Consider the following 18,849-nt stretch of genomic DNA (forward strand, 5'->3'; position numbering starts at 1 on the left):
ATGCCCTTTACACTCCTTCCAATGCAATCACATCCTATGGCACAATGACCAGAACTGCGCACAGTACTCCAACTGTGGGCTAAACAATATCCTGATTGATTGCGTTTTTGAAGTAGCGAACAAGAGCGTAAATAAGGGCAGTGTGGTATACGCCATCTACAGCAAAGCCTTTGACAATGTATCACGTGGTAGGTTGTTGCGTATGGTCGTATCTCATGAAATCCAGGAGCAGCTAGCCAATTGGATATAACATTGGCCTGACGGGAGAACATAGAGGGTGCTTGTAGTGTATTGTCTTTCAGACTGGAAGCTTGTAACGAGCTGTGTGCCACAGGGATCAGTGCTGGGTTCATGATTATTCGTTACTTGTATAAATGATTTGCATGAGAATTTAGGAAGTACGGTGAAGAAGTTTGCACATGACACCAAGATTTGTGGCATGGTGAAGAATGTTATCTGAGAATCCTGCAAGATCTTAACCAACTGGGAATGGATTTTAATTTGATAAAAGCAAAATGTTGTATTTTGGTGGGTCAAACCAGCGTAGAACTTAGACAGTCAATTGTAGGGTACTGGGGAGCATTGCAGAAGAGAGAGTTCTGCACTTTCTTTCATTGGTCAGAGCATTGAGTCTAGGAGTTGGGATAACTCTCTGCAGCTGTTCAAGACGATGGTGAAGATACAATTGGGTACTACACGCAGTTCTGGTCACCATGCGAGAGAAAGGATATTAGAAAACTAGAAAAAATGCAGGAATGATTTACGAGGATGCTACTGGACTGGGAGGTTTGAGTTATGGGGAGAAGATGAACGTGCTGGGACTTACTTCGGGAGCAAAGGAGACTGAGGGGTCGTCTTTACAAAGGTCCATAAAAATATGAGAGTCTAGACAAAGTAAATAGCCAACAGATATTCCCCCACAGTGGGTGAATAAAAAACAAGAGGGTATAGGTTCAAGGGAAGAGATACAATGCGGCTATTATTTTTCACACAAGAGGATGGTGAATGTCTGGAATGGGAAGCCAGAGGTAGTGGTGGAAGCAAATAAAATTTTGACAGGTACATGGATATGGTGGACGTCGAAGTATATGGACCAAACACAGGCAAGTGGGAGTAGTTTTATTGTTAAAACGGGGTTACATGGGCAAGTTGGACCAAAGGGCCTATTTCCATGCCATAGACCTTTATGACTCGATAACTCCTGTACAGCTCCAATAGGACCTTCTTGCTCATGTATAACATAACTCGACTGGTAAAGACATGTATCCTGAATGTCTTCATAAATGTCCTAAAAACCTGTCCTGCCTGTTGTCTTCAGGTATCTCTTAAAAATCACCTCGAGATCCAAGATGGTGGCGACTCAGCACGTCCGAGTCTATAGTGCTCCACCAAAGACCTATGCAAAGTGGGTCACCCTCCCCACCACACTCACCAAGTCAAATAAAAATAGTTTTTACTTAATGCAATTGGTGGTTTCGTACTAAATTTATATAGTTCAGTCTCCTGTAAAAATGACTAGGGGGAAAGGAGCCCGCAGTTCTCAGCGGGCAGGAGCTCCTCCCACACCCTCCCCAGCTGCAGCAGAGGCGACCGCAGCCGCACCGGGGGACTTCCTACGGTGGCGAGCCTTGCGGAAATAATTTCCAAACTCGATGCAAAGATCGATACGTTCATAGAAGAGTCCTGAATCGGAGGAATTCACTCTCGGCCGTGCTACAAATGTACGGCCGAGACATCCCAGAAATTGAATGCCGAGTTGGAGGGCGGAGCTAAAGGCTACGACCTCCGAGGCCTTTGCAGAATCAGCCGTGGATCGGGTCCGGACTCTCGAGCAGCGAATCCGGACCTTAGAGAATCACATTGACGACCTCAAGAATCGAGGTCGTCGAAAAAATATTCATTTGCTGGCCCTTCCCGAACGGGAAGTAGGCGGCCAGCTTACAGGGTTCGTTGAACAGTGGCTTCCGCAGTTGTTGAATCTGGAGGCTGGATCAGGCCAGGTTCGGGTAGAATGGGCCTACCGGGTTGCAATACGTGGGCCCGGCTCGAACCAGCGCCCCCGCCCGGTCCTGTTCCAGCTGCAGAGCTGTAAGATGAGGCAGATGCTCTTGGAAGCCTCCAGAAATCTTGGGAAAGATTCCCAAGCCATGACTTATAAAGGATCCAAGATTATGTTATTTCAGGACTTTTCCCCAGTTTGGTCCAAAAGAGGAAGGTGTTTGATGAAGCAAAGAAGCGTTTAAGGGATTTAAACATTCAATACTCCTTGCGCAAGCCAGCTATACTACACTTTAGCCATGAAGGGTCCATGTATAACTTCGGATCACCGGAGTAGGCCAAGGAACTTTTGGACTCTCTGAGACAAATTATAAGAGTTAATTGATGTTGTATTGCCCTATCCCCCACCCGGTTTACACACCCTTTTTTTTCCTTTCATTATTGTACTGTTAACATTATCTCTGGGGGGTGGGAAGAGGGATTTATTTATTCATCCTTTACTTAGTGATTTCCTTTCCCCCCTTTTTTATATCTATGCCAGGGGGTCTAGTTAATCTTATTTTACCTTTGTCCTTGGGAGTGGGGTTGTTTTCCCTTGTTATTTTGTATTAATATATTTAATTATTATTTGCTGAGACTGTAATTTTAGTCAGATGTTCATATATGGTATTAACATTACCTAATATATCCAGGTGTTGGTGTGGGTCGGGGGGGTTGGGGGATAGGGTACTCACTAGTTCAGGAGTATACTTGAATTTTCTTTATCCTATCGTGGGGTGCCTGGGTCAAGGGTGGGGCATTGGTTGGGAGAGGTCATGATGTTTTTTGGAAAGGAAGTGATGCCCCCTGGGAATAAGGGGGAAGATCTCCATTTCAATACGTTTTATACTTTTTTTCCTATTTAGAAATATATTCTTTTATTATATTGATCCGAATTACTAAAGAGCTTTTTTACTTTTATGAATTTTATATGCTCTATGCTCGGGATGTTTTGGATAAATGCGAGTTTTGTTGTGATCTGATGTTAACACATTCCGAGCATGTATATCACTGCTCAATTTGTGTTATCCGTTGGATTTTTTTTTTCTCTTGAATAATGTAAGAATTTTAATGATGCACTCTGGTTAGTTGTAAATTAGATTAGATTACTTACAGTGTGGAAACAGGCCCTTCGGCCCAACAAGTCCACACCAAACCGCCGAAGCGCAACCCACCCATACCCCCACATTTACCCCTTAACTAACACTACGGGCAATTTAGCATGGCCAATTCACCTGACCTGCACATCTTTGGACTGTGGGAGAAAACCGGAGCACCTGGAGGAAACCCACGCAGACACGGGGAGAACGTGCAAACTCCACACAGTCAGTCGCCTGAGGCAGGAATTGAACCCAGGTCTCTGGCGCTGTGAGTCAGCAGGGCTAACCACTGTGCCACCGTGCCGCCTTAGATGAGTAGTTAGTTGAGTTTTGTCTTTTTTTTCTCTTGGTATATCTTTTTTCTTGTTTGATAGATTTTGGTTAAGATTTAACTGTATATCAATGTTTATACTTGGGACTTTTTTTAGTTTTCTTTTGCAAATTTGTTAAAACATGTTAAAATTTTCAATAAAAATAAAAATCACCTCAAGCTTTTTGTTCCTCGAAGCATCCTAATGTATTACCATTCATTGACCATTGCCTTGTCTTGTAATTTCTTTCAAAGTGCATCACCTCACATTCAACAGGGTTACATTTTATCTGCCACTGATCTGCCCTTCCGAGAAACCTGACAATATCTATGTTTAACCTAAAACTATTTTCCTCACTGCTATCCACCCAATCAACATTTGTGTCATGCACCTACTTGTCTTTTAAAATCAACCAATGCACCCTGCCATAACTTACCCACAACACACAAACACACACAAAAAGATGTGTACACACACACATACACACCATAAAGACTTCATGCATATGGAAATTATTCTTCTACTTTCTACTCAGTAACTTCCTTTGCATAGGAAAACAATTCAGTCTGCTCATCCATAATTTATTTCAAACATCTAACTGAGCAAATAAATGAACCTAACCACTGTGCCACCGTGCTGCCCAATTATGACTCCAGACCCACAGAAATTGGTGCGGTTTTTAGAGGTGAGCCATCTAAGCTTCAGGACTTTACAGTAGGAGTTCTTCAATATTGTGCCCAAGGAATAACTATCCTAAGTGACTGTTTAACTGGCAGTCCCTCATCACAGGCGACTGACTGTGTGGAGTTTGCACATTCTCCCCATGTCTGCGTGGTACTCCGGTTTCCTCCCACAGTCCAAAAATGTGCAGGTCAGGTGATTGGCCATGCTAAATTTCCCGTAGTGTTAGGTGCAGGGGTAAATGAAGGGGAATGGGTTTGGGTGGGATGCGCTTCGGCGGGTCGGTGTGGACTTGTTGGGCCGAAGGGCCTGTTTCCACACTGTAAGTAATCTAATCTAATCTAATCTAATCTAATCTAATTGTGTCATAAATCAGAGTATTCACTAATAATTGTACAAGGTTTCGCAGCATTCTTAACTCTTAAGACACTAAAACACACCGTGTCGATCTGCAGCAAGATCCCAGCAACATCCAGGCCTGAGATGACAAATGGGAATTAACTTTTGCTCCATACAAATGCAAAGCAATTAGTGCCTCCAATAAGAGACTGCCTAAATGATACCTCTTGGCCATCAACGGCTTCACCATTGCTGAATCCCCTATGATTAATAACTTGAGCTAGAAATGAGTTGGATTCACAATAAAAGTACTATGGATACAAGAGCAGGTCAGAGGACAAGAATACATCACAGATTTTGAAAACCTCTCCACTATTTGCAAGGCACACATCAGTACTGTGATAGAACACAAACTCGAGGAAATGGATAGCACCTTGAAAAAGTAGGAATGTAAAAGTACAATGCTGCAAACATTTGAAATCAGAGATGAAAGCAGAAAGTGCTGGAGAAATTCAGCAAGTCTGGCAGCATCTGTGGAGAGAAATCCCTTTTGCATCCAGTATAACTCTTCTACAAAACAGTTCAGAAGAGTAAAATTAACTTTCTATTTAATGGCAAAGTAGCCTATTTGATTGGCACCATACCTACAAATATGCAGTACATCCAACACTGCTGTTCAACATTATGTATCACTGACAGTACGCACTGCAGAAATTTGCCAATGCATCTTCCAAATCCAAGACCATCACCATCCTAAAGGCAAAAACAGTAGATGTTTCGGAACACCACCACTTGCACTTTCCCTTCTAAGCCACTCACCATCCTGAGTTGCATTATGGCACTGTGCTATAGTCCCAGTGGACCATAAAGCCGCTCTCTCATTAGCGAGACATGGATGGTTTGGAGTTTAACCTGGGGGTCAACTTGCCTCAGGGGAAGGGCAAGGTTGCAAAGGTGGGACCCTCTTGGTAATCTCAGGCAGTATGGGAACTGATTTCCAGCATCTATAGTTCATTCGGTTTTTGTTTTGTCTCATAATGTTAATTCTGTTTCTTGCTCTCCAGATGGTGCCAGACCTGATGAATATCTGCAGCAATTTCTACTTTGGTTTCTGAGATCTCCTTGTGCTGGGAGTTGATATTTTTGCGATGACTAATGGAGTCCCTCGCTTCTATTTTCAGAACTGGGACTGTGTGCAGCACTCAACATCCTCAGTACCAGACATTCATTGAGCACCTCGTGTAATATTATGTATAACTTCATGAACAACAAACTCTCAGATCTAAGCTGTGAAAAGAAGATTGATCACCGCTAAAAAGGGTGTATCGTAACTCCATATAAATTAGAACACACCTTACGACTGGAGATTGAACACAATAAACCTGCTGTCAGATTTTTACTTACCATAAAAAACATTACAATCTACTTCTGTGAAATGCAGAAGAAAACGATGAAACATATCACACTGTGCCAACTGTTTGAAAATATTTCAAATTGTAACACTTTTTCACTTTGCCACTAATTAAATAACAAACCACAATGAACATTGAGAAAAGATTCCTTATATACTCGAACCAACAATTTCAATGAAGAATTTTCTCCGCCCTCTCTTAGTGAGAGAAAGTATAGTTCTGCAGTGACAGCTCGTTTCAGTACTGCATGTTCTTCAAAAACGTGCCAATACTGTACTGCGCTGTGAAGCAACACGTTACTCCTGTGAGGATCTTAGCTTGATATTTTGTAGAACTCTTGGTTTACAAAAAGGATCATATTTTCAACTGAATCAATAAAACAAACGCTCTCAAAGATGGAATTCTGGAAATTTCACTCAACCTGAGCAAGTGTTCACCATAGAGTAAATTCTTTGTCAATTTAAATCAAGACTTTTACGAACAACTCAGTGTATTTAGCCACGTACCTGAAACACCAACCACAGGGAGAATCGTATAGATTATTTTTAGGATATGCTGAATTGGTCGATGTACTTTGTCAGTGAATTACTGTTCCCCTTTGTGCTGTTAGCTCTCTTTCTGCAAAAAAATTGGACTGTTTCATTGTCAGAGCCTTTAAGTTATCCAATGCAGAATTCCACAGTGTGATTCAGTTTGAAACATTTGGTAAACTTGGTATTTTAGGTAATTGACAAACTGATTGCAAAAGCCCAATTCGTACTTGCTGAGGTATTGCATTTACTTCTGAGGTTGAACTGAGCAACCCAAAGCAGTGAACAATGCTCCTTGCAGTAAGCAACTAGTGCTTTCTGAATCTGAATGCTTATGATCCATTATATATCACTAGACTTTCAGTTAGGTAGAGTCATAGATTCAGAGAGATGTACAGCATGGAAAAAGACCCTTTGGTTCAACCCGAACATGCTGACCAGATATCCCAACCCAATAGAGTCCCAGCTGCCAGCAACCGGCTCATATCCCTCAAACCCTTCCTATTCGTAAACCCATCCAAATGCCTCTTAAATGTTGCAATTGTACCAGCCTCCACCACTTCCTCTGGCAGCTCATTCCATACACGTACCACCCTCTGTGTGAAAAAGTTGCCCCTTTGGTCTCATTTATATCTTTCCCCTTTCACCCTAAACCCATGCCCTCTAGTTCTGGACTCCCCGAAACCAGGGGAAAAAAAAAACTTTGTCTATTTATCCTATCCACGCCCGTCATAAATTTTGTAAACCTGTATAAGGTCACCTCTCAGCCTCCATCGCTCCAGGGAAAACATCCTCAGACTGATCAGCCTCTCCCTTGGCAACATCCTTGTAAATTTTTTCTGAATCCTTGAAGTTTCACAACATCTTTCCAATAGGAAGTAGACCAAAATTGCGCACAATATTCCAACAGTGGCCTAACCAATGTCCTGTACAGCCACAACATAACCTCCCAACTTTTAGACTCAATACTCTGACCAAAAAAAGAAAGCATATAAACACCTTCTTAATTATCCTATCTATATATCCTATTCAGATATCTCAGCAAGAGGCCCAGCAATTACTTCCCTTACTTCTCAGAGAGTTCTAGGGTATACTTGACCAGGTCCTGGGGATTTATCCATCTTTATGCGTTTTAAGACATCCAGCTTCTCTTCCTCTGTAATATGGAAATTTTTTTAAGATATCGAAGTCTATTTTCCCACATTCAATATGTTCCATGTCCTTCTGCACAGTAAACACTGATGCAACATAGTTCTTCAACATTTGCCCTCATCGCCTGCAGGTGCACACAAAGGTTGCTTTTGTCATCGTTGAGGGGCCCTATTTTCTCCCTGGTTACTCTTTTGTCTTTGATGCATTTGTAGAATTTATTTGGATTCTCCCTAACCCTATTTGCCAGAGCCCTCTCACGTCCCCTTTTTGCCCTCCTGATTTCCCTTTTAGGTATATTTGGGAATCTGAAACACAAGGATAGAACATCAGAGGTAGGGGCAGATTATTTGGGACAGATGAGCAGACAGCACTTCATTCTGATGTCAGTGAGACTTTAATATTGTCAATCCCTGAGGATACTCATCTGAATCCACTTCTCCGGTATCCTCACATTGTCCAAAGATGTGCAGATTAGATACCTCGGCCATACTAAATTACCCATAATATTCAGGGATGTGAAGGTAAAATGGCTCATACATGGGAAATGCAGGATTACAGGGTAAGGGGGTGAATCTAGGCGGGATGCTGTTCGAAGAATCAGTGTGGACTTGTTGGGCGGAATCAAGTTTCCACATCAATTCTATGCTGCTTCACCTCTGCCTTTGAGGTAGACTATCACCTGACCCAGTATCCCCTTCAATGGGTCATAGAGCCAGAGAGATGTACAGCAGGGAAACAGACCTTTGGTAACTCGTCCATGCCTACCAGACATCCTAAGTTAATTAGCCAGCAGTTTGGCCAATATCTTTTTAAATCCTCCCAATCCATTTACCTATCCAGATGCCTTTTAAATGTTGCAATTGTACCAGCCTTCACCACTTCCTCTGGCAGCTCATTTCATACACACATCACCCTCTGCATGAAAAGGTTGCCGATAAGTTCCCTTTTAAACTTTTTCCCTCTCTTCTTAACCCTATAACCTCTAGTTCTGAATCCCCCAATCCAAGAAAAATATTCACCCTAATAATGCCCTTCACGATTTTATAAACTTCTAAAGCCACCCCTCAGTCCCAACCTATTAAGCTTCTCCATATGGCTCAAACCCTCCAACCCTGGCAACATCCTGGTAAATCTTTTCTGAAACTTTTCAAGTTTTACAGTATCCTTTTGACAGGGAGACTGGAATTGCACACAATATTCAAAAAGTGGCCTAACCAATGTCCTGTACAGCTGCAACATGTCTTTGCAACTCCTATACTCAATGCATTATCAGGTCTATTTGAAGGAAAGAACTGTCCATATTGGAGATTTCAAAACTAATACAGAAAATGTTGGTGAAATTCAGCAGGTTTGGCATCTGTGGGGAGAAAGCAGAGTCAAACTCTTGGGTGTAATGATTCTTTTTCAGAACTGAAGATTTCTGATGCTAATGATGGCTGGCCTGTTGAGTTTCGCCAGAAATTTGTGTTTTTATTTTCGTCACGTTCAATTACTTATGATCACGGTCTTGTTTAATGCGTTTGAGAATTTAGAGCCATTCAGTCGCACAGCGTTGGTGGTATAGTGGGAAGTATAGCTCCCTTCCAAGCAGTTAACGCGCTTTTGATTCCCAGACATCACACGGTTGTGCTTTCAAAGCCATTTTGCACAGAAGAACTTGAAGATGAACTGGCATTGTCACCTTACTTTCTCTGAAATTACATGAATGTTTTACTCTGTGAGAAAACAAAACCATCCAGATTGCTCCTCGCTTGTCATGACGATGGTTTCTATGAATTGCAACGTGGAAGTGGGCAACAAAACTCAGCAGCTCTGAAGTTTACCCCTCTGCAGCTTCCCAATTCTTATTGAAATGTTAATTGCAGCACAGCAATTTTTTTCGAAAAGTGAGACACTGCTCCTGTTGCGAACCTCAAATAATCACACAAGCTGCTGGAAACATTGAACAGTTCCAACAGCGTCTATTGAGAAGGGGAGGGAGGATTAATGTGTCCGATCTATTCAAGGTTAAAATAAACTCAAACCTCAAATCAGAGATCCTGAATTTTACCTTTTTACATAAATTAACACTTTCTTTATTCCAACCCTTTCACACTATTGCTCTTTCTTTACGAAGAAATCAATGCATTCGTTAAGAATCCCGTCCAATTAAAATACAACCTCTGAGCTGCGTGAGAGAGGAAAATATAAAATAAAATCAGTAAAGGCCGCCCGACCCTGCTTACCGGCAAGATGACATGTTCAGGGAAAGGAGTGGGGCCAAAGCGGAATCTCTTTGCATCTCCTATTGTTACTTTCCCTTTTATAATACTAGTCCAATAAAACCTCTGATTAAGATTTATCAAAATCCAAATTTCAAAACCATGCAGCTGTCGAATCTTCCATTTCTATCTTCCTCTGTAGATTTTCTTCTTCTTAGAATTTCTCTTTCACAGGTCCTTGATAGATAAATGTACCTTTAAGAGACCTATTGTGTGGGAGTCTGCATTTATTGCTGGCTTGGCAGTTCTCTCTCAACTGTTCACGTTTTCCTGGTTTTATATCCCCAAGCACCAGATTTTGTCATCGGCTTTTAATATTGTCAATATACTAGATTCAAACTTGATTGGAGTTTGTTTTTTTTGGTGTATAATTTAAACTGATTGGCCTAATTCACATTCGTTTTTTGTCTCCAACATACTATTCTAGCTGCTGGACTAAAGGTTTCATTGTATCTTGTTCAGAACACTTGGTGCTGTCAAATACTTTCCTAAAGATACAGGACACTTTTACACCTTCATAACAAAGGCACAGCTCTTCATTTGAAATTATGCACACATTTCCAGTAAACTCTCACATTCCAAAAAATCTACTGATTTCTCATTTAGTTTTTGGAATGAGGAATTTTATTGGTGGCTTCACTGTTGCTGTCCTTGACAATATCTGAGTCTGAATGTGTATGCCCGTGTGTGTTTGTTTCTGTATGTACTTGCTGTGTGTCTGCAAGTATGTGTGTGTGTTTCTGTGTCAATCTGTGTAGGTTTCTATCTCTGTATCTGTGTGTGTGTCTGTGCATCTGTGTGAATGACTGTGTGTGTCTGAAGGTATCTGTGTGTGTGTTCGTGTATGTATTACAGTACTTTTTTGATTACGTGTATCTGTGTCTGTCTTTGTACCTATCTATGTGTTTGTGTCTCGTGTGTGTTCATGTTACTGCAGGAATCTATGTTTATGTGTATCTCTGCAATGGGGTCTCTGTTGTTTTCGGGATGAAGCCATTAACATGGGATCAAACACCTCTCTCTCTCTCTCTGTCCCTTTTGTATTTAAGATATTACAATGTTGATGATAATGTTGACATAAGTGTGTGTGTGTGTCTGTCCGTCTCTGCCTGCAATGGTACTCACTTTGTCCTGATGGAATTTTGGATGAATGAATTAAAATATGGTGAATCAAAGGCATGAGTCTCTGTCTTTCTCTCTGTCTGCCCATCTTGTGTCTAAAGTGATACAATGCCACCCTCTAGTGAACTCTCCATAAGAATCAAATTTATTTTTGGAGGAAACATTTCAGTCTGTGAATCTCTCATATTGCGCATTTGTTTTGTTCTTCAAAGAATACCTTTGGAGACACAGAACAGTTTTGCTGGATGACTTGTGATACTGTCCTTGAAATATGAGGAGAAGGAGATGAACATGCCCAGTGCTGGTCTCACTGCTACCATTTTTGAATCCTTTCTCGCTTAGAATTTGTGAGAGTACTTCAGAAAACACTGTAAGCAGCAGAAAGTATAATAAAATTCACACTGTCTCCTCACAAATAGGTTCACATGGAGTTGCCTGGATATAATTGCACTAGAAACACTCTGTTTTGAATAATGTCAGGAATACTACTCAAAGATAAATCATTACCACATTGCAGGGGGTGCACAACATTTCTCCACATGAGCATCTTCACCGAGGGACGTCAGTTCAATTGCAACAATTTCCACACCGCAATGGTGTGCATTTGCATGTATGCGTGTGTATGTGTGTACCTGTGCATGTGTGTGTGTGTGTGTGTGTGTGTATCTGAGCATGTGTTTGTGTGTGCTGTCAGTTGGATAGTGCTGTGAGCTGTTGCCCTCCCTCTCTAACCCTTGATTGAATCCTTGAGGTTTTTCAGTCTCCATACCTGTCTGATGCTGAAAAGTCGGAAGCCAGATATTTGTTCGGTGGGTGGGAACTCATAATGTCATACCATACCTGCCACACTTTCTTGCATTGAAACAGCACATAGTTGGCTGTTTTTGCCATTAGTATGGGGTCTGTTGAATGGTCAAACATTTTCTGAAGAATTATTCTATGAAATTGTATCAGAACCCTCTGAATTATTTGAATTTGATGGAGGTGAATAGATGATTCCAAGCTGATAGGAATTACCCAATAGGAAATTTAACTTTCCCAGACAGTTCCTTTGGATTATGCAATGATGAGAAATCTGCAGGTTTGCAGCTTGACTCTCTTCCTGCACTGGGGTAAGGATTCTTATCAGGATGTCAAAGAATACTCCCCACTTGCCTGGATGGGTGTTGCTCCAATAAACACTCAAGAAGCTTGACACCATCCAGGACGAAAAAAGTCCGCTTGATTGGTATCACATCCACAAATATTCACTCTTGCCTCCACCGATGCTCAGTAGGCCAGTGTGTAGCATCTACAAGATGCACTACAGCAATTCACATCCCTGTACAATTCCTTCCAAACCCACAACCACTTCAACCTGGAAGGAGAAGGTCAGCAGATACATGGGAACACCAGCACCTCCATGTTTAACTTTAAGCTACTCATCATCCTGACTTGGAAATATGTCACCACTCCTTCAGTGTTGCAGCATTAAAATCCAAGAACTCCTTCCCTAACAACATTGTAGATGAACCAAAGCACATGGACTGCAGCGATTCAAGAAGGAAGGAGACCACCACCTTTTCAAAGGACAACTAGGGACAGGGAGTAAATACTGACCCAGCCAGTGATGTCCACCTTGCACAAATTAATGAAACAAAAATCATTCAAGCCCAGGAACAACAAGTTCCTCCTATGTGCTTTATTTCTTTATAACACAAAGAATTTATGTAACCAGGTATTTAGCTGTGTTACTGAACTTTGCTCTGAACCGAGACAAAGCTGCTGCATAACTAAATGGGTTTGTGCAACAACTTAGAGTCTGCAGCATATAACCAACCTTATTGAGGTGAAGTTGAAAAGGCGGGTATTCGTCAATATTTATTCCTTGAATTACATAATACAAGAAATCCACAGCATTGATTAACCACAGGAGGATGAAGCTCCCCGATATGGAGAAGAGCAAAATCACAGACTTCCTTCTGCTCTCCATCTCTGGTTCTCTGCAGTTGTCTCCTTTGCTCTCACCCTTCAGCCTCTTTCGGACTTGACTGGTCACTAAAATGTGTCTGACTGTCAGAACATTGAGCAACAGAATTAAAGCAAATGGCAGTATAGGGGTTAAAACCATATCAAGCCAATCCAATGCCACCCACCAAGTCTCAGTGTAGTAACTTGATTTTATTTTACAGTAGAATGGCACATTGTTGATCATCGTCCAAGATTCATATTGAAAATAGAAAGGGATGTTTTTCAGACAGAACAGGATGCAGGTTGTTGCTAGAACCACTGTCGCAGTTTTCTCAGTGCAATATTTTGTTCTCAGCTTCTGACAACAAATCGGTCAAAGGAGAAAGTGTCGGTGAACCAGACAGAGCAGTCCATGGCTGCACAAAACATAGCCCCAATAACACTACACACAGGGGTGATGTCCAGAAAAGACTGTGGGTAATAAAAGTAGGGAATTCTCCTCAGCATAATATCATTGAAAATAACCATCAGATCGGCAGCTGCCATAACCACCAGGTAACGAGTCGTGCAAGAGGAAACACCACACTTACCCTGGGAAAGAATGCAAATTGCCATGAAATTAAGTGAGGAAGGCAAATGGGAAAATAAATAGCGAATTACTGAACAGAAGTTCCCCCTGCCTGTTCCAGAGAGCAACAATAAGATTTTACCACCAATGACCTGCCCATTGTGTCTGTAGAATTGTTTTGGATTAAGTGAGTTTGAATTTTAAGATTATCCTCCAGACCATTCACTCCAGAGATTATCATTAGATTAGGTTAGATTATATTACTTACAGTGTGGAAACAGGCCCTTCGGCCCAACAAGTCCACACCGACCCGCCGAAGCGTAACCCACCCATACCCCTACATTTACCCCTTACCTAACACTACGGGCAATTTAGCATGGCCAATTCACCTGACCTGCACATCTTTAGACTGTGGGAGGAAACCGGAGCACCCGGAGGTAACCCACGTAGACACGGGGAGAATGTGCAAACTCCACACAGTCAGTCGCCTGAGGCGGGAATTGAACCCAGGTCTCTGGGGCTGCGAGGCAGCAGTCCTAACCACTGTACCACCGTGCCGCCCACACGGAGCTAGGATGGGGTCTGGTTTCACAGTCCTCCTCAGGGAGCAAAAAGAAATCTCTGATTTTGTTTGGTTACAAGATAACTATTTGAATAACTGTAAAAGATTCTTAAAGGTATCAGCTCCAACTCTGCTGGAGGCAGCACCCCATTGGAAACCTTGCTCCTAACATAGTCATAGGATTGTAGATTGGACTGTCAATAAAACAAGCTCTCCCCTTTCCCTTGGGTCAGGTTATCCCTCGCTCTTGGCATTGGACAAAATCCTGATTGGAGCCATGACAGGACAAGAAAACAGGTCATCAGAACTTATGTAAGATTTCAACCAAGCTACTCCATGTATCTTGCACTTACAGAGAATGCAAGGCTCCCTTAGTGACAATGTGTGAGTGTTGGAACTGCTGTGATATTCACACTGTAATTCTACACATCTGTGCTTGACAAATGCCTCGACGTGCAGGGATCAGGAGGGCAATCTGTTAATATTTGAATTTCCTGAACAGAGGCAGTGGGGAGGAGAGAATTTCCAAAAAGGATGATAGATTAAGCTTCACAAATCAAAACAGCTGCATTATCCTCAAATTCTTTGCTTAACAAACCAAAAAACTGTTGCAGATTTAAATTTAACAAATCATTCAGTATCCACTGCTGTGTGTGGAAGAGATGTCTAATCCCCTCCCACTCTTTTTATGTGGAAGTGATTCCGAACATCTCTCCTGAACGCACTGGAATTTAATAGATTACCTACAGTGTGGAAACAGGCCCATTGGCACAACAAGTCCACACCGACCCTCCGAACAGTAACCTACCTAGACCTATTTCCCTCTGACTAATGCAACTAACACTACAGGCAATTTAGCGTGGCACATCTTTGGACAGTGGGAGAAAGCCCAGGCAGACACAGGGAGAATGTGCAGACTCCCAGGAATCAAACCTGGGACTTTGGGGTAGCAGGGCTAACCACTGAGCGACTGTGCCATCCCAGATTGTGCTCCCTCATAGAACATAGAACAATACAGCACAGAACAGGCCCTTCGGCCCACGATGTTGTGCCGAACATATGTCCTAGCTTAAGTACCTATCCATGTACCTATCCAATTGCCGCATAAAGGTCAGCAATGATTCTGACTCTGCCACTCCCACAGCCAGCGCATCCCATGCCCCCACCACTCTCTGGGTAAAGAACTTACCACGGGCATCCCTCCTATACATTCCATCCTTCACCTTAAATTTATGTCCCCTTGTAACACTCTGTTGTACCTGGGGGAAAAGTATCTGACTGTCTACTCGATCTATTCCCCTGATCATCTTATAAGCCTCTATCAAGTCACCCCTCATCCTTCGCTGTTCCAATGAGAAAAGGCCTAGCACTCTCAACCTATTCCCCATTCCAGGCAACATCCTGGTTAATCTCCTCTGCACCCTCTCCAAAGCTTCCACATCTTTCCTAAAATGAGGCGACCAGAACTGCACACAGTACTCCAAATGTGGCCTTACCAAGGTCCTATACAGCTGCAACATCACCTCACGACTCTTGAATTCAATCCCTCTGCTAATGAAAGCTAATACATCATAGGCCTTCTTACAAGCTATATCCACCTGAGTGGCAACTTTCAAAGATCTATGAACATAGACCCCAAGATCCCTCTGCTCGTCCACCTTACTAAAAACCCTACCGTCAATCCTGTATTCCGCATTCTTATTTGTCCTTCCAAAATGGACAACCTCACACTTGACAGGGTTGAACTCCATCTGCCACTCCTCAGCCCAGCTCTGCATCATATCTATGTCCCTTTGCAGCCGACAACAGCCCTCCTCACGATCCACAACTCCACCAATCTTCGTATCATCTGCAAACTTACTGACCCACCCTGATCCCTGTGGAACTCCACTTGTAACTGGGCTCCAGGCTGAATATTTACCATCTACCACCACTCTCTGACTTCGACCAGTTAGCCAGTTCTCTATCCAACTGGCCAACCTTCCCACTATCCCTTGCCTCCTGACTTTCCGCATGAGCCTACCATACCTTATCAAATGCCTTACTAAAATCCATGTACACTACATCCACTGCTCTACCCTCATCCACATGCTTGGTCAACTCCTCAAATAATTCATTAAGACTTGTAAGGCAAGACCTACCCCTCATAAATCCGTGCTGGCTGTTCATAATCAAGCAGTGTCTTTCCAGATACTCATAAATCCTAACCCTCAGTACCCTTTCCATTACTTTGCCTACGGCCGACGTAAGACCAACTGGCCTGTAATTCCCGGGGTTATTTCTATTCCCTTTTTTGAACAGGTGCACAACTTTTTGCCACTCTCCAGTCCCCTGGTACCACCCCCGTTGACAGTGAAGACGAAATGATCATTGCCAACGGTTCTGCAATTTCCTCTCTTGCTTCCCACATAATCTTAGGATATATCCTGTCAGGCCCGGGGGACTTGTCTATCCTCAAGTTTTTCAAAATGCCCAACACATCTTCCTTTCTCACAAGTATCTCCTCTAGCTAACCAGTCCGTTTCATACTCTCCTCTTCAACAATACGGTCCCTCTCGTTTGTAAATACTGAAGAAAAGTACTCATTCAAGACCTCTCCTACCTCTTCCGACTCAATACACAGTCTCCCACTACTGTCCTTGATCGGACCTACCCTCGTTCTCGTCATTCTCATGTTTCTCACATACGCATAAAAGGCCTTGGGGCTATCCTTGATCCTACCCGCCAAAGATTTTTCATGCCTTCTCTTAGCTCTCCTAATCCGTTTCTTCTGGTTCTTCCTGGCTATCCTGTATCCCTCCAATGCTCTGTCTGAACCTTGTTTCCTCAACCTTATGGAAGCCTCCTTCTTCCTCCTTCCAAGATATTCAACCTCCCTCGTCAACCAAGGTTCCCTCAAACGACCACCTCTTTCCTGCCTGACAGGTACATACACATCAAGGGCACGTTTTATCTGTTCCTTGAAAAAGTTCCCCATTTCAACGACATCCTTCCCTCACAGCCTGTGCTCCCAATTTATGCTCCTCAGATCCTGTCTTGCAGCATCGTTTTTACCCTGCCCGCAATTGTAAAACCTACCCTGTTGCACGCACCTCTCTCCGTAACCAAGGTGAAAGTCACAGAATTGTGTCACCATCACCAAAATGCTCACACACTAACAAGCCCATCACTTGTCCCGGTTCGTTACCAAGTACCAAATTCAATATGGCCTCCCCTCTTGTCAGACAGTCAGACATACTGAGTTAGAAAAGCTTCCTGGACACACTGCACAAACACCGCCCTGTCCAATCTACTTGATCTAAAGAGCTTCCAATCAGTATTTGGGAAGTTGAAATCGCCCATGACTACTACCCTGTGGCTTCTGCATCTTCCCAAAATCTGTTTCCAAATCTGTTTCTCCACATCTCTGCTGCTATTGGTGGTGGTGGTGGTGGTGGGGGGGGGGGGGGGGGGGGGGGGGGGGGGGCTATAGTAAACACCCAACAGGGTGACTGCTCCTTTCCTATTTCTGACTTCAGCCCATACTACCCCCAAAGGCAAATCCCCCTTGAACTGCCTTTCTGCAGCCGTTATACCATTTCTAATTTGCAACGCCAACCCCCCGTCCTTTTTTATCACCCTCCCTAATTTTACTAAAACATCTGTAACCAGGAACCTCCAACAACTATTCCTATCCCTCTTCTATCCACGTTTCCGTGATGGCCACAACATCGTAGTCAAAAGTACCGTTCCACGCCTTAAGTTCACTCACCTTATTTCTGATACTCCTTACGTTGAAGTATACACACTTGAGCCCATCTCTGTGGCAAGTATTCCCTGCCAGTGCTACCTTCTCCACAGCCTCTCTACATTCTTGGACATCCTGAAAAACAGCTAATCGACTTGCTGGACTACAAGTCCGGATCCCAACCCCCTGCCAAATGAGTTTAAACCCCCCCGAAGAGTGCTAGCAAACCTACCCCCCAGGATATTGGTGCCCTTCTGGTTCAGGTGCAACCCGTCCTGTTTGTACAGGTCCCACCTTCCCCAGAATGCAGTCCAATTGTCCAAATATCTGAAGCCCTCCCTCCTACACCATCCTTGCAGCCATGTATTCAACTGCACTCTCTCCCTATTCCTTGCCTCACTGTCACGTGGCACCGGCAACAACCCAGAGATGACGACTCTGTCCATCCTAGCTTTTAGCTTCCAGCCTAGCTCTCTGAGCTCCTGAATGACCTCCCCAACCCTCTTCCTACCTATGTCGTTGGTGCCAATGTGCACCACGACTTCTGGCTGCACACCCTCCCCCTTAGGGATTCTGAAGACACGGTCCGAGACATCTCGGACCCTGGCCACCCGGGAGGCAACAAACCATCCGAGAGTCTTGCCCATGTCCACAGAACCGCCTGTCTGTCTCTCTAACGATAGAGTCTCCTATAACTAGCGCTATTCACACTCCCCCTTTCCCTTCTGGGCCTCAGAGCCGGACGTCATGCTAGAGACCCGGTCACTGCAGCTTACCCCGGCTAGGCCGTTCCCCCAACAGTATCCAAAGCGGTATACTTATTGTTGAGAGGAACGACCACAGGGGATCCCTGCACTGCCTGCTTCCTCCTTTTCCCAACTCTAACTGTTACCCAGCTACCTCTGTTCTTTGGCGTACCTATGTCCCTGTAGCTTCGATCTATCACCCTCTCAGCCTCTTGAATAATCCTCAGTTCATCCAACTCCAGTTCCCTAATGCGGTCTGTGAGGAGCTGGAGCTGGCTGCACTTCCTGCAGGTGAAGTCGGCAGGAGCATCGGTGGTCACCCCTACCTCAAACATCATACAGGAGGAACAT

General features: G+C 43.4%; 1 pseudogene; it reads left to right on the forward strand.

Moving 5' to 3' along the window:
- Positions 1 to 1,773, forward strand: part of LOC148146038 (uncharacterized) — a 50,551-nt pseudogene extending 48,778 nt beyond the window's left edge.
- The last annotated feature ends 17,076 nt before the right edge of the window (positions 1,774 to 18,849 follow it).

Source organism: Chiloscyllium plagiosum, unplaced genomic scaffold, assembly GCF_037043375.1.
Source record: "Chiloscyllium plagiosum isolate Xiang-an unplaced genomic scaffold, Cpla_swu_hap1 HiC_scaffold_22, whole genome shotgun sequence".
Taxonomy (NCBI): domain Eukaryota; kingdom Metazoa; phylum Chordata; class Chondrichthyes; order Orectolobiformes; family Hemiscylliidae; genus Chiloscyllium; species Chiloscyllium plagiosum.